Raw genomic sequence first — 16,902 nt, 5'->3', positions numbered from 1 at the left:
AACACAAACCAAAACAAACTAATGCGATTCCTTTCCAAGTTGAAACATACTCAGAAACAGTTCTATTTCTGGTTTTGAGAAGTGAGATTTATTTTGAGGGTCACAAAAACCACTGCTTATCACAGCTGAGTTTTCATCTGTTTTATTCCTTGATCAATAAATGACATTCAGGCCCAAATTCCAAACCTCTTTCTTGAGCCTGCAGCTTTACCTTTTTCCAACTTAACTAGTTCTTCACCAGTCTTGGAAACAACAGTTTTAAACACTTGTTTCAGAAAAGCACATCTGAAAGCAATACAATCTGGAAAGAATAAATACAATCAATCATTAAAAAAAAAAAAAAAATCGACTGAAATGCAGCATGAAACTTCCAAAGCCTTTAGGTGGAAGAGAGCTTTATTTTTCCCTTTGATTGCTTAGATATCCAAGAACTAAACTCCTGACCTTTCCCTGGAAGGGGAGAAATAAAAGGAGGCACTTCTCTCCTGAGTAATGAAGAGATCTATCCACACATTTAGATTAGAAATAAATGTGGCTAGGACAGATTCCATAGACTAAAGTGCTTTATATGCTGTATAAAACAGTATTAGGAAAAGAGAATTCTGAAGACTTTATCAGTACCACAGAGACTTGGTGTGGGTTCAGAAAGGTGGGTATTCTCTAGACGGAGATACCAAGAAATATCGAGACTTATAAGAAGACCATGGGAGGAAAGCAGCACTAGAGAAATGTGCAATCATCCCGGGCTGTGACAGCCCAGGGGAGCAGAATCACATACCACGCGAGGACCACACAACACAGCCTGTAACACCTCCCTTCTCCCTGTGGCGAGAGCCGGGACCGGGTGGAAGCAGCGGCGGGCGCCGTCCCAGACGCGCGTCCTCACTGCACCCCGCCGGGCCCCGCTGCCTCACCCCCGTCCCTCGGCTCGCAGGGCAGGCAGGTGCGTCCCCTCCCCCGAGGGCTGGCAAGGGCCACCAGCGGGAAGGATGCCGAGGGCCGCGGAATAACCCAGCGGCCCCCCCGCCAGCCGGTCCCTCGGCGGGCCCGGGCGGCCGCAGGCCCTCGGGCTCCGAGCCCCAAGCGCCGCCCGGGGCGCGCTCTGCCCCGGTGCCCGCTCGGCGCTGTCCCCGGCGCGGCCCGGCCCGCTCGGCCCCCAGCGGCCGCGGCGGGGAGCGCTGCAGCCCGGCCGCCTCCCCCGCCTCCCCCTGCGCCGCGCCGAGCCAGCCGCTATTTTTAGCAAATCCTCCCCGCGTCGCCACGGGCGGCGATCGCAGCGCGCAGCCCCGCGCCAGCTGCCGCCGCCGCCGCCCCGCCCGCCGCGCACGGCACAGGCTGGCCCCGCCGGAGCGATGGCCACCTAATCGCCACCGAATCGCCGCCGAATCGCCACCGAATCGCCACCGAATCGCCACCAAATCGCCGCCGCCGCAACTTTTCCTCCCCGCGCCGCGCCGCTCCTTCCCCCGTCGCTCCGGTGGAAGATGGCAACTGGGGGAAGCACTGGAAGTTGCAGCCCGCGAGCGAAGAGATAAGGCGGAGGAGCGGGAAGGTGAGTGGCACCGGCCGGCTGCCTCTCCGCTCCGCCCGGCTGCCTCTCCGCTCCGCCCGGCTGCGGCGGGCAGCGAGTGCGGGGCCGGCCGGTCCCGCCACCCGGACGTTGTCCTCGACCTGCCGGGGCGGTATTTTTGGGACCTTCGGGAAGGTTTCGGGAAGGTTTCGGGAAGTTGGACCGTGTAAGGGCTGGCAAGGTGGCGGGGGAGGGAGAACACGGCCACCCCTGGCAAGTTTAACTTCGCGGGAGCGTGAGCGGAAGAGCAGTTCCCCGTGCGCTTGCCCTGCCAGGCGGGTGTGTGCGTTTCTGGGTCCGGGGGATCCTCTGCGACCCCCGCGTCCTGCGGGGCCGTGGCCGAGTCGCGGGTGCCGGCCGGAGACGGGCTGCTGGAGCTCAGCGGGCGGTGTCAGCTCCCCGCGGTCGGCTGGGGGCGCGGAGCTCCGGAGGGCACCGCGGGAGCTGCCCCGTGGGGGCCGAACAGGTGGGCGACGACGGGGTGCACCCTCCTCGGGCGCCGCCGCCGGGCCGGTGTCGGACTGCCCGGAGCAGGCGGCAGCCGGAGGGCGGGTGCGGGTGCGGGTGCGGGTGCGTCCCGTCCCGTCCCGTCCCGTCCCGTCCCATCGCGTCCCGTCCCATCCCGTTCCCGTTCCCGTTCCGGGTGGGTGGCCAGAATTCTGTATAATTGTATTTACGGTGACAAAGCGGTGTGTGCATCCTGGCCGGCAGCTTCCCAGTTGGCAGCGCAGGGCATCAGGAAGGTAGTTTCCAGCAAAGGTACAGTTGTTTTGACTCATCTAAAATGTCTGGGTTTTGATATGAAATGGAACGCAATAGCAATCAGTAATCATTCATACTTATCACTCTTATAGAAAAAAGCAGGTATTACTCGTAATGCACAAAATGCGTATTCATCTTTGAAGACCTACCCTAAGCAGTGTAGATTTTTAAGTGCTTCGAAGAGGTCTAAACCCACTGTTAAACTACATTAGAATTTAGGATAAGACAAATACTTAAAACAAGCCTATCAAAAGAAGTAGTGAGGTGAATTGCGGAGACCTTTTGACATATGAAAATGCATGAATGTGCTTTTCTGATGCAAAAGCTGTTGAGCTTCTCTGTCTCAAACACCACAGAACAAGTGCTGACACAGAAACGAGGAATTTTAAACATTTGTCTTTCAACATTGTCAGCTTTAGTTCCTTGACATTTTGTTTTCTGTGACAGAAGAATAGTTTTGTGACAGTTACTCAAGATTTAATTTGCAAGCTCACAAAGGCCTGTGATGAGAACTCATGAACAAAAAAAGGAAGGTATTTCACATTAAGGTTTTTCAAATGTCCTGTCCTATTCAGATGTCTTGTCCTACTCCTATCTTTTCTCCCCACACACCTAGCTTCCCAACAGCATCCCTATATCTTTTGAAGGTTTCGTGTTGCTGAGTGTCTCTGAATTTTCTCTCATGTCCAGTACATTCCTGTATCAGTGGCCCCAGCTCATACATGTTTTGTACCAGGAACACCTACTTTGTTCAGAAAGAGATGCCAGCTTGTTCTCTGTCATAACACCAGAGTGGTCTTGGAAGGCATTTCCATCCCTTCATACACTTAAGTTGCATTGTTATTTGTGTAAAATATCCATGTCTCTACTGTATAGAACTTTCTACCATGAATGATGCAAATAATACACTATTTTAACACTTCTTTATCATTGTCATGGCAAATATGTGATCCAAAACACTGGGAAAAAACATGTCATGGCTCCAGAGAAAAGCTGCAGTCAGTCATGTTTATGTACCACTGGTGCCAGTTTCTTCATATAAATATTGAAATAGCTGTCTTTTTTACTAAAATCTCATTGTCAGTTCAGAATTCCAAAAAAGAGAAAAACATGCCATTATACTTCTTGGTGACCAACTTGGTGCAAACGCAGCACCATAGTTAAGCCTACTCAAAGCACTGGTCTTAGTGTCAGATTCTTCTGTAAGTCTGTGTGAATGTGTAATACTCCCAAATATTTTGAATCTGACTTCAAAATGTTAGTTTTGAAAACAGTAGTATTTGGTTTTCCATTAACCTTCTTTTCCATGAATGAAGCTTGGTCTACATGACTAAATGGGAACAGTAATTTGTAAGCTGTTGTGTATCTTCAGTTCACCAGCATCTTCCTGTGCCCAGAGCAGTTTAAAAACAAAAGTGAAGTAGTGTCTTCACTGCTGGAAGTCAGTACATGCTTCATTTAGAACAGTTGCTCCTGTTAGAATTTTTATTTGTGAAAAAAAAAAAAAGAAAATACTATGATTGTGGCATTTGTATTTTCTAATTTCTTGATAAAAAAATCATTAAAAAGAGATTCAGTTATAAAAACTATATACTTTCTAAAAAGCATGTAAAGTGGAAAATAATTTTCAGTTCTTCATCTCACTACCTGAAATAGCCCATAGAAGTTGCTGTTAAAAAAATTATTTGCATACTGAAAATATGTATCAAATTTATGTTCACCTGTCCTGAAAATTACATGAATCCTGGTATGAGTTACCATGAATACTGACGATACCTAAATGTAGTTGCAGTAGTCAGTTTCTTAGTATTCAACTAATGCTTAGTTGGAGAGATGTAGCTTTGAAAGTAATCAAATCTTGTTGTGTATGAAAAAATATAACCAGTGAAAAATGGCAGAAGTGTTGGGATGTAGTCTAATCATCTCCAAATTGGTCAATTAAGCACATGTTTACCAGAGTGCATGTACCATTGTATTGTTGTTTTATATTCATCAGTATTCAGACTAGCTAATTTAAAGCTACTTAGGGTATGTGTGTTCAAACTGCAGTAGAAAGTACTTGTGGCTTGCAGTGTAGTCATAGCTGAACAGTTTAGCTGAGAGAGCTTAGTGCATCTCAGGAGTGAGGCTTTTTCCCTTTTACAAAAGGGTTCTGGGCCAGAATTGTTGAGGATTATATGCTGTGTCCTATATGCATACCATTTACATTAACTTTCCATAGAACTTCAAATTACAGGAATTCATCAGAGTTTTCCAGTGTCCTCAAAAGTATGTAAGAAAATGTTCTTTAACTTGCTGCAATTAAGTAGAAGGTACATGATAAATCTGTTGAGTTAAACGAAAGATAGCTCTCATGTAAAGACAGAACATTAGGCTATTCCATGATAAAACATATTTGTCATGCTTCAAGGTTTCAGTAATGATTTCCAGATAAATACGCAGAAAATGTCGCATTGCTGAATCACTTTAGGTTATATTGTTTGTTGAAACTGATAGATGAGTAAGGCATTTTAGAGCTAACATTACTTGATGAAATCACCTTTCATTTACTCCCTTTGGTTTTCAGTTTTTAAATTAGGATGATTGTACATGACCAAAGAATTTTTTCCTTACTCGATGTAACTTGTAATGAACGCATTATGTTGTGAATGTCAGTGTGTGCTGGGTAAGACTGCACGAGTGCTGACTTTATTGTTACAACTTTAATAGTAAATTACAAAGTTTATTTGTGCTGCTAATCTATAGCTTCATCTTCAAGCAGCTAAAAATTTACAATGAAATAATGCTTAACTACTACTCAAAACTAATGTTTCAATACTTTGAGACCTTTCCTGTGAGGACATACCCAAACTTCTCCATACTTCTCCATTTTTGTACAATATATGGTTGTATAACTTTCTGCCAAAGAAGCTTGTCAATGCAAAAAGTTAACATGAGTTCAAAAAAAGATTTGGACAAATTCCTAGATAAAAAACATATAAAAGACTAGAAAGCAGAGATATAATGGTTCTGAATCAGAATGTCCCCAGCCAGCAAATATTCTGGAGGATTCACAGTATTTCAAGAAGGTACTATTACATAGTTGCATTGCTCTTCCTCACTTTTCCTTATGCATTTGCTGTTGGGCATCTGGGGAAAAGGTGTTGGGTTCTGAACAGGTCTTTGGTTTGGTTAGATTTTACCATTCATGCATTCTTACCCAGTCAAGGTGGAGAAGGTGATAATGCAATTTAGAAATTCCTTTAAGGGGAAAAGTGATTGAAAACTTCTGTTACACAACCTTCAAGCAGATGTTTACTTGAATTAATTAGCATTAATTCAATGTATGATGTTGATTATGAGATGGAAAGGTAATAGGAAGCAAATATTTATTCTTATTTTTCCAGTGATTTCTTGTTCATGGTGTTTTTCAATATAATGTTTACATTGGTCATTCACAAATCATGATACATTGTTGAAGTTTGTTTATAATATGTAGCAACTCTCAGGATAGTTTGTTTTAAAGCTATTGCATAACTGTAAACTACTTTTTGTTTAAGAAAATGAAAAGGTCTTCAGTGAAGGTAGCTTATAAATCCCTGTAAGAAGATGGCTACTTACAGCATGTCTTTTATTTGTCCCTAGTCCCTCAAGCTTGGAGTAGAAGATTCTATATATCTTCATTTGATGTCTGCTCTGAGACTCTCAGTCTTTGTTTTAGTTAATTTCTGTTTAAGATACAGAGTGCTTCTTCTCTAGAATGGATGACTGTCACTCTTGGGGCTTTATTCAGACTGGAGTCTGGTTATCTGGCTTAGTCTGAGCATATTTGAGCCTCCACTGTCATGTTCATTGAGTCCAGTTTCTGTTGCCATGCTCTTTTAACCTGCAAGAGAAGGGAAGACCTGGTCCAAAGAGTATTTTGAAGAGGTGATGTCCAGTGCAGGAGAGAAAGTGGCAGCCCTGAAGGATGCCAATCTTGTGTGCATGCAAGATACGTGAAAACCTGAGCCTCAACGTATAAAGAAAGTGGTGCTGCACAGTGCCTTTGGTGCCTCAACCTTTTACAGTGCCAAGGGTCTTCCATTTGCAGCTGCCTTTCCAGTGCAGCTCTGTCACCTTCCATCAAAGCTTCTAGGGCAGCATTTCCCTTCCTGTCCTCATGCTCTCGGTCTCATACTGTTATTCTCATGGCCTTGTACCTCCACGCTTTGCTGCTACTGTTACGTCAGGGAAGTGATTGCCACTGTGTAAGAGTCAAGCCCCTTTCACTGGCCTTTTCTTGCACTGTTTTTTGCAGCTTTTAGTTTGCATTAGGAGGAAGACAAGTATCTGCCCAGCGTTCCCCAATAATATGTGCAAAACTTAAAAGCCACTTAGTTTGCAATACCAGCCTCTGATGAAAAACTACTCCATTCAGGTCTAATGGCATCCTAAGCGGGGACAGGCTCTACGGAATTTGAGCAGATCATGAGGAAATTTATGTGGTTTCTATGGGAAAAGTAGTATGGTGGATCACCTGATACACTGGAGAGGACACCTGAGAGAGGATGCTTAATTGGGAAACCCTGAGAGTTCTCTTCTTGACTAGCCACTGGAGCTTTCCCTTTTCCCCTTTTCATTTTCTCCTTTTGCTTTTCCAGTTACCTTTTGCCTTTTTTATGTTTTTCTCTTATCTCTGCCCCCGCCTTCATTTTCCTCTAAAGAAACTTTTATTGTTGGCTTTGATGCTTGTCACCAGCTATGAACTCTGCAAGTAAATCAGGAAGGGACACAGAGATGTTTACATGCTTGTAATGAGATGTTTAGGTAAGTGTGTGAATAGATTGGTACATGGTCAATTTATACCTGTGTAAATAGAAATTATCTGATAGCTTTCCTCATTTTACTTCTTGATCAAAGAGAAATCACACATCCTCTGAGTCTTTATTCAGCCTGAGTTTACTCTTCTGGTTTATTTTCATGTAAGAATATCTCTATTCCACCAGATAGCTCTGTGTCCTTCTCTGTATCCTTTTCAATCTGAATTTATATTTCTTCAGTGAATGTGACCAGAATAATAGTCTGTGCCCATAGAAATCTCATTAATGTGTTGTCCAAGAGTGGTAATACTCCATGTCCTGTTTTAAAAAGCTTCACTGATGTGTCCTAGGTTGTATTCAGCTCAATCTGAAAGTTTAATTTCCTGTTACTTTTTGTAATGCATGTGATTACACTAAATCAGAGAAGTTGGAAAGGACCTGTTGGTCAAAATAGAGTCAATAGAATTTAGACCATGTTGTTTATGGGTTTGTTCAATTCTGCCTGGAAAAACTCCAAGGAAAGCAATTCCACAACTTCTCTGGACAATCATACCCAATACTTAGTTATCCTGATAGCAATTTTTCTTCTTTATGTTGAGTCGTAGCCTCCCAGTTTCAATTAATGAGTATTTGCTCTCATTTTTGTGCCGTGCATGCCTGTGAAGAGCCTGGCTCCATCTTTTTGGTAAAGCTCCTCATAGGCACTGACAGGCTGGTGTTAGGTCCCTGCTAAGGCCTCCTCATCTTCAGGATGAACAGGTCCAGCTCTCTCAGCTTCTAACAGGGCAAGTCCTCCAGCCCCTGCCTGCTTTGACAGACTCTGGAGGAAGCTTCATTCAGTTAGAACACCAGGACTGGATGCAGTATTCCAGGTGAGGTCTAGTGCTTGAGTAAAGTGGAAGCCTAAAACTTCTATTGGCAAATCTACCAAATAGTAAATAGCACCAAATTCTGACAATCCAGGAATGAGACATTAGGCAGAACTGTACTGTCTTGTAACCATGAAATTAATTCAAGCTATTGTACACTTCTAAGATTTTTTTATTGCAGCTTACATGAAAACAAAGTTTATTTGGTATTTCTTCTCAGGAAAGTTCTTTAACGATGTTATTTTGGAGTAGGGAAGTAATGTGATATTGGAATTTTATTTTAAAACACTTTATATACATTAATATATCTCCTTTATAGAAATGTATGAAGAAAATTATACGACACAGACATTCTGTATTTCTGGGCATTTAATTATACAAAATTCTGATTATTCAAGTTTTTGACAGTTAACATTAAGTTTCCAGAGTACCTAACTATTGAGCTAAACCTTGCTTTGACAAGAGGTGGGTGAACTGCAGGCATGAATGCAAGATTTTCGAGGAAAAAATTAAACCTAATTCAAAATGGGAAATAAGCAGCATGCACATAGTAACTATTTGGTGCATAAAATGTATAAATTATTAATATTTTGCTTGTTTCATAGATAGATAGCTCTTCAGTTTTTCATATATAGGTTAAAATTATAGGAATGTGTGGACAATATAAAATACATACAGTTACCATTCCAATCTTCTGTATTTTCTCTTTTGCAGCCAATACAATCAACACTGATTAATGAGTCATACTATTAGTTAAGCAGAATTTTGATATTTCATTTGGAGTTGAAGCTGTTTTAGTTGGGATATACATAATTACTCTATATATTCTCTGAAAACATATTATAAATTGAAAGATCAGTGAGTTGAAATCAAAAATAATTTTCAATACCTAAAACAGATCATAGTCTACTAATGGGGGTTTGGTCTGCCCTCCCAACTGCCATAATCTGCACCAGGGATCTAGCTGGAGGTTGCTATAGGATTCTTTTTGGCCTCAGTGTACTCAGTTTTCCTTCCATAAAAATCAGAGCAAGTAGGAAGCAGCAGGGGACCGAAGTTGAACCTCATTCATAAGAACAGAGTGAAGACATAGTCAGGATGCAATCCTGCGGCAATCAGGGCACAGCTGACAAGAGTGAATAGTTCGGAGGGGAATCCAAGCAAAGATACGAATCAGAGAAAGGTATTTTCATTTATAAATTACATTTGTATGTTTAATATATGGGTACCCACTGTAGTATCAACCTAGCAGTCCCTTCCTCTTGCATGCATACATTCCGTGCTTGAAGGTGTGCGGTCTGCACAGAATGCCAAGTACTGTTGAACAGGGTGTAACAAAGGAAAGATGAGTAAATCCTTTTGAGGTGCTAGCTCTCCTACTTCAAACATATCAGTCTCTTATGAAGACTGTGAATGAAGTAACCGTCTAACAGAATATTCAACTGCTCTCAATATATCCAGGTTTCTTATGCAAAGTCTCTTGGAAGACGGTGTTTATATTTATTCTATGCCATCACATACACCTTGTCTTCCACTCCATCTGTCTTTATGCTTTCTCTGCCCCTCCACAAACGAAAGAAGTTAGAATTCTTATATGAAAATGTGATTAAATGTTATCTTTTAATAGTTTGGAACAAAAGAGTTCAACTTTTTGACTGGAAAGTGAAATTAGTAAGTGGGTTTTTTGGTCAAGAGGCTTTCTTCAGAAACTAGTGAAAAAAGCTACAGGTGTAATGTGATTAATGGGTGTGTAACCCTAGGTTTTTGTAGCATTTTAGTGGGATACATATGACTGGATCAGAATCAGCCTATTAATGTGATGAGACTTCCTTTAGGACTTCTGAGAGCTGATCAACCATTCTTCTTCCTTGTGCTAGTGCGTGTCATTTATACTGATCCAGATTATGAAGAAAATGCAGATTTCAAAAGAAGGTGATAGGAAAGACTATCTTCTAAAAAGTTTGCTGTGGGTGACACTAATATTAACAGTATTGTGACCTCGATTGAAGAGGTCAAAGATTTTACTTGCCTATGAGGATTTTTGCCATTGACTATAATAAGATCAGGATGTCACCTTTGTATGTGAAATTTTCGCCTCTTAATGGGCTGTTTGTTGTTGAAACAGATCAGATTAAGAGAAGAGCTTTTGAAAGCCCTGTTCAAGGCTCAGATCTACTGAAGACATGCATGGAAGACTGTAGTATAGTCATCTCTTTCCCATCCAGGAGCAGAAATGGCAGGGAGCATGGAATCTGGGATTAGAGCTAGCAGCAGTTAATTGTTCATTAATTCATTTGGGCAAACCGTAGAGGCTGATTCAGTTTAGACAGGCTGTCAAAGCAGTGGAGGAGCTAGAAAAGTGTATTAAAGATAATTCCTGATTATTCTTTCCTGCTATCTTTTGCAAATTACCTTTAAATAAATTTAGCAGATTTTGGCATGCACTCTGGTTACATTTTCCCTACATCAAACTGTCTGCATGCTTCTATTCCCTCCATCACTAGTTTTCCTTAGTGATGCCTAAATATAAGTTTGTAGCTTCTTCAGTGTACTCTGATTACATGCAAACAGAGCATGCTGGTATGCGTAGGAGATTTTTCTGGGTGTCTGGCGAATGAAATCCTTTTTCTTTAAGGCCACGGAGTAGCAACTGAGATCCACAATTTCACTGCAGTTTTTATGGGGAGTCTGTATGCAATGCCTGTGAGAAATGTGGAAAGGCTGATTGACTTTGTAGTGACAAATTAAGCGTCCTTTCTGACACAGCTTCACATTTACTTATCCTCAGAATGGTCATCCATACTTTTGGACAGAGTTGCTGGGATGTTGGTTGCCTGTGGAGTCTGTATGCATCATTTGTCCTCACTCTTTTTATTTCTATGGAGTGTTTGTATTGCTGTCTTCGTAAAAAGAGACTGAGCTGGGAGAGGCAGCAGGAGACACAACCGAGAGTCTTTTTCAGTTGACATTTGGACCATAATTTAGGTTTTATGCATAGAAATGTCGGCTCAAAAGACACTTCTCTATAGATAATGAAGTAACATAATAAATCCATTATCATGTTAAGAGAATAGGATATGGATTTCTTTCAGTGATTTCAGTCTTTCAGGAGAGAGAATTTAAAAAGGAGTATGTTTTGAATTTTAAGGCCAAAAATATAATCAAAACAAATTTAAAAAGTGTTTTAAATTCTGCTTGCTTACTCTGATTGAGGGTGATTGCCTTGCATGAAACGGATTAACTATGTGATATGTAAGCTAAAGTATTTTTCTTAAAGCATCATAGGATTGCCTCATCTTTAGGTTGCCATTGCTGTGTTATGTATGGTCATTTTATATTACTCACCTCTGTGAAAAGTAACATTATATAGCTTCCTGCTTCAAGTATGTTACAATCGAGATGATGAAAAGGCCAACATCTGTCATTTATAGTATATAGTTATATTCCAGAGTGAAGGGGAGATGTATAGATAGGCAAGGCCAGAACTGGGGTCTAATATATGTATGTTTTTCAGGTCCAACATCACAACAGAATGTTGTCCATGTGCTAAGCGCACATAAAGCAAAGCAAAGACAATTATTTTTCATCCTTAAAGCAGTTACTGTACATCGGTGCAATCATTCGTCAGATTTTCATATGCAGGCTGTTATGCTCTTGTCTACAGACTTTCCCCACTAATGTTGCTGCTTCAGTTAGGCAAAGGAATAATTAATTATACTGATCTTAACGGAACTGTTATGGTTGACCCATATCAAAGTAAATAAAATGAGAATCTGACTTGTGCCAGGTAGAAAACGTGTTAGCTATTGACTCAGCCTAATTATACTGAATTAAATCTAATTGCGTATCGTCATCCAGTCCCCAGAATTTTAATAGTAATTGAATTCTTGTAAAGTTATAAGGGTGATTTTAAAAAATAATGTAAATTCCATGGAATTCTCTCTGTAGAATTTACATTTCGGGAAAAAACAAACACTGTTTAAAGAAAATAACCAGGAATTTTTTGTCAGAAACCACTAATAAGTACGGGGGATTAACATGAATAATAAATGTATCGCTCAGCGTTTTTCACCCATTTTATTTTATTACCTATTTCAATAATTTATTATGTAATACTGAATTATAGAAGTGTCATCATTTGTTATGAAAGAAGGTACTAGTACCAGTATTTCTGTTTTAAAAGATGACTGCTGCATCTGAATTTTCTACATTTACCCTGGTGTAGAATAGTGTTGTCTGTGGCATTACTAGAAGTAGAAATGTAGATGCAATTTTTGTGTAGTAGATAGCTGAAGAAACAATCCTCTCTGAATGAGGAGCTCATTTGGTTCTAATCATTTTGCAGCTGGTTAATTGTTTAAAGTCAAAGTAATGGTGTTGTGCATATGGGCAGACATAGCAGTTGGTACTTGAAACCAGTTATGTTTCATTCTGCATCAGCCATTAAAACCTGTATTGATTAGACACTGAAACCAGTGCTGCTAGAAGAAATAAAGGGTAGGTTAAGCAAGCAACAAATATCTTTGTTCAATTTACAATAGATGAGGAGACTCTTTAGTTTAGTAACTGCAATATTATTCAATGCTGTGGTTTTCATTTCCTAATAGTAATAAATTGGAATTCTGTCATTTCACTTTACATTGATTTTTCTTTTGAAAAGCATCTGAAAATTAATAGAAGCTTTGCCTATTTTATTGCAGTTCTGCAACAAAAGGAGGAAAAATAAAAATTGCATGTGAAGATAAAGCCAGTAAAATCTTAATGATTTAAATGGAAGCATTTCTGGGAAACAAGTGGAAGCTTTGGGCTTGGCTATAAAGGCTAACATAGGCAACTGGATTAGGCAAGATTGTCTTGGCTAATGGCAGCTAGAAATCACTGTCTCTAATAGACAAGTATCACCAGGGAGCAATGGGAAGTGAATATGTAATCAAAGTACTCTCTATTTCCATCCTGCCTCTAACCTCACACTGGAAGCTGCAAGAAGAGGTCACTACAGAACTGTTCTCCATGGTGTAGTACCTTGGTTCTATTCTAGAGTCTTGTTTTTTTTCCTTCTCCCAACTGATCAAGGGTCATACCAACACCTTAGGTACCATAGAAGAAAACATTCATATAGTTATGCGGTGTATCATGAGTGAGAAAAATAGTGAAAGATCTAATAAAGACAGTATCAAAGTGAAAAAAACCCACCCGAACAAAAGAAATCACAATTTTGTTATTTGAATACCCATATGCCCACTGTGCTGGAAATGTACACAGTATACAGACTTGAATAATTTATGCTTGGATGGACAATTACATCAAATTTGATGGACAATTACATCAAATAATAGCAAAGCCTGATTGTTCCTTGATTTCCTTGGAAAGGTCCACTTAGTTTTGGTGCTGAGTTCCTGATTAGAAGGAATCATCTTTCATGTTCCAATGGAAATAAATCAGTTTTAATATTATGATAGAATTTATTCACTATTGAGTGCATATTTCCTGGAACAAGAAAGCATCAGCAGGACAGCCGTCCATTCTGTGTAAGGGTGTAAAATCTGCCTTTTTGTTGTAGAATGGCGTGTGTTTTCCCTTTTTTCTTGTTACTGGCTCACAGAAGGTAATTGCAGCTTTGTGTATAAGCATTGGAGACAGTTTGGATACTTGAATTGAATAACTGAAGTAAAGAAGCTGAAAGAAGGCACATTCAACACTTCACTTTTTCGAATAGTGAGTTAGAGAGAAGCTGTACCCTCTACAGTAGTGTTAAATGCTGTCAATTTCAATCTGCTGTTTCAGCAGCATGATTCATGCAGAAAGAATGTTTGTTTCTTATTCAGATTTCAGTAACCCTCTACTTACTGTGTCCAGTGGGCATAAATTCTGTTTAGATAAAGTGGAGTACTGTGGCCGTGTCTAAGCACGTAGAATTCTATGCATCATTGTTCATAAAGACTGGGATTCATTTTCCTGCATGGAGAAATATTAGATACCATTCTAAAAGGATGAATCTGAGTTTATTTGTGGGGAAATTGCTCTTGATTGTAGCACTAATTTCCTATGTGTACAACTTTATATCCTCTAGATGCTCAGACTTACATCCCAAGCTATGTCGTTGTCCTGTAGGCTCATCTAGATGGCTAAGCATTTTTAAGCATGCAAGGTTCTGGCTATATTGTCCACCAATCCAATTAATTTTCTGCTTATTTTCTTTCTTCTTCTGAATACTGCATTGCACCATATTCTGTGGAGAAGGGTCTGGAGCAAATATCTAAAAGGGCATGTGTCCTCTAGGCAGAACATATATATCTTTATCCTTGAATTTCCTTTCTGCCCAACTGTCAAAATTAGTCGCTGTAGACACAAACTTAATCTAGTTCTTCCTTAGTATGTTAGGGAAAATCAGTGAGATCCAGGAAACTTGTCTGACAGCTCTGAGAATTTGTTTCTAGGCTGTGCCTCTGGCGTGGGTCTGGAAGAAGGTCCTGAGGTAGGAGAGGTTGTCTGAAGGTAATTGTGGTGCTTCACTGAAGGTGACCCTAGGATACACTACCAGGATTTGTGGCAGCCTCTCCATGGTGTATATGGTGCTTCATGGAAGGGGCAGGTGTTACATGAAGTGCTCACAATTTCTGGATACTGAACTTTTATAAACTTCAGTTTAGAATGTTTCCTTCTCCTGGAACACCTGACATTATTCATGCTCCTGATGTGTGACCGTGAAATCTTACTGGTAGCAGAATTATACATCCACATGTGGCTGTCCAAATGTGGTCACATGGCTCCCAGACCTCCCCTTGCTATATAATCTGCAGTGCCCTGACTTGTGCCAAGGGATTTCCTTTAAAAATGAAATGGCTGTTTGTCTCATTTTCATACACAAGCTTTGGTGGAGGCTTGCGAAGGGGAGGGTGAAGTATCATGGCTCAGCAACGTGGCGACAAACTTTTATCTTTTTCCTTGATTGTTTTTTTCTAGAAAGTTGCCTTTTAAGTGATATATATTTCTTCTCAAATAGACCATTTGAGAAATTAGGAGAACACAAAGTATTTGGCAAGTGCTATGGAAAGTCTCACATCCATGAGAACATCAGTGAAGAACTTGTTAATATCACTGCTGCTTCTCTGCAACTCTAAGGGGGTGTACACTGCTGTCACTTGAAGAGATCACTTATTTTCTTTGTTCAGAGTGATCATAACAAGTAATCCTCTCCCCTGTGGCATTTATGGATCCCTTCTGTCAGTTCTCATTGAGATTTGATACACCATCAGAAGTTGATATGCACGTTATAACATGAAAAAGACCATGATTTAGCCTCTAAAAATGGCATAGATAAGTGACAGCACAAAGCTTTCTGGGCTTAAGTCAGACTTATACATCTAAATTAATTAAGACTCTTCTTAGATTAAAGAGTGAAAATTCACCTACAGTTGCTAGGAAATTAACAGTAAGCATATAACTAGATTAAAAAGAAAAGTGGTTCTTTACCTCTTTCCTCCAAGTGAACTTTTAATTTTATGGATGAATGCTTTTTCCAAAACACAATTTTGTCTTTCAAATTCCTCTTTCTAACTGCCTGTTTTAGAAAGTATCTTTCTCCCAACTAATTTCTCCTGCTGTGTATTTTCTTGAATGGATTTTAAAAGAACTCATGCTGTGGTCACTGTTCCCTATAGCAGTTTCCACGGCATTTTGCGTTTATATCACAGTTGTACCTCTGATGAGTTGTTGCACTGAGTAGGATTACTTTTTCACTATTTGTGGCTTAAATACTCATGGAGATTTCACTTTACTTCTTGGTTGCTTCTGTAAGCCATGAAGACTTTTTTTCCTCAGAATTCGTAAACCCAGTATTTTCTATTTAGATACTTGAAACTTTGAATACTTCACCTTTTTCACTTGATTTATAAAATCACAGATTTATGACATGGTTAGGGTTGGAAGGGACCTGAAAGATCATCCGTTCCAACCCCCCTGCCATAGGCTGGGACACCTTTCACTAGACCAGGTTACTCAGAGCCCCATCCAGGGATGGGGCATCCACAACTTCTCTGGGCAATCTGTTGCAGTGCCTCACCACCCTCACAGTAAAGAATTTCTTCCTAATATCTAATGTAAACCTACTCTCTTTCAGTTTGAACCCATTCCCCCTTGTCCTGTCACTAGATGGGGACTTTTCTTGGGAAAAGTCCCTCTCCATCTTTCTCATGGGCTCCCTTCAGGCAGTGGAAGGTCACAATTAGGTCACCCCAAAGCCTTCTCTTCTCCAGGCTGAACAATCCCAATTCTCCAATCCTTTACCTATAGGAGATATCTTCTGTCCCTCTAATCATCTTGGCCCTCGTGTGGACTCTTTCCAACAGATCAATGTCGTCCCTGTGCTGAGCACCCCAGAACTGGATACAGTATTCCTGTATTTTGGGTGGAATCTCATGAGTGTGGAATAAAGGGGCAGAATCACCTCCACTGACCTGCTGGCAATGCTTCCTTGGATTTATTTCACAGGCCTTTAAACTGAACTTCCTTCTTTCTGAGATACATGTCATACCTTTTAAAAATCAAATTAATGTAACTGAAAGTAACAGCCTCAGTAGTAAAGTATGCCTAAAACTGTGTGCAACAAAGCCACTTTTGCTAAATAAAAAATTTAAGCTGTTATTTATTAAAGTATGTGGTGAAAAGCATCTTGTGAAAAGGAGGAAATACATTATTACAATACATACGTGTCATATTTTTGAATACAATGTATTTGTATGTACAGTACGTACAGAACTTAATTTCTTCTCTGCCCAATTTACGTTAATTTATTTCAGATTTATTTTAAGTGCTATCGTAGAGGAAAGGTGTCACCTAGCACCAGCAAATGGTATGCAGTATGCAAGTTATAGTCAGTAACTAATTTCATATATACTGTGAATTGATGTTATCAGAAATA

General features: G+C 40.5%; 1 protein-coding gene across 2 annotated transcripts in view; it reads left to right on the top strand.

Moving 5' to 3' along the window:
• The first annotated feature begins 1,305 nt into the window (after positions 1 to 1,305).
• HDAC9 (histone deacetylase 9) overlaps positions 1,306 to 16,902 on the top strand; it is a 462,548-nt gene continuing 446,951 nt past the window's right edge. For both annotated transcript variants that reach the window (XM_039550208.1, XM_039550200.1), the window contains exon 1: positions 1,306 to 1,552. The gene's annotated coding sequence lies outside the window, so the exon portion shown is untranslated. The remainder of the gene's footprint in view (positions 1,553 to 16,902) is intronic.

This window comes from Corvus cornix, chromosome 2, assembly GCF_000738735.6.
Source record: "Corvus cornix cornix isolate S_Up_H32 chromosome 2, ASM73873v5, whole genome shotgun sequence".
In the NCBI taxonomy this organism is placed as follows: domain Eukaryota; kingdom Metazoa; phylum Chordata; class Aves; order Passeriformes; family Corvidae; genus Corvus; species Corvus cornix.
The sequence above is the reverse complement of the archived record's forward strand: the minus strand, read 5'-3'. Positions and strand labels throughout refer to the sequence as shown.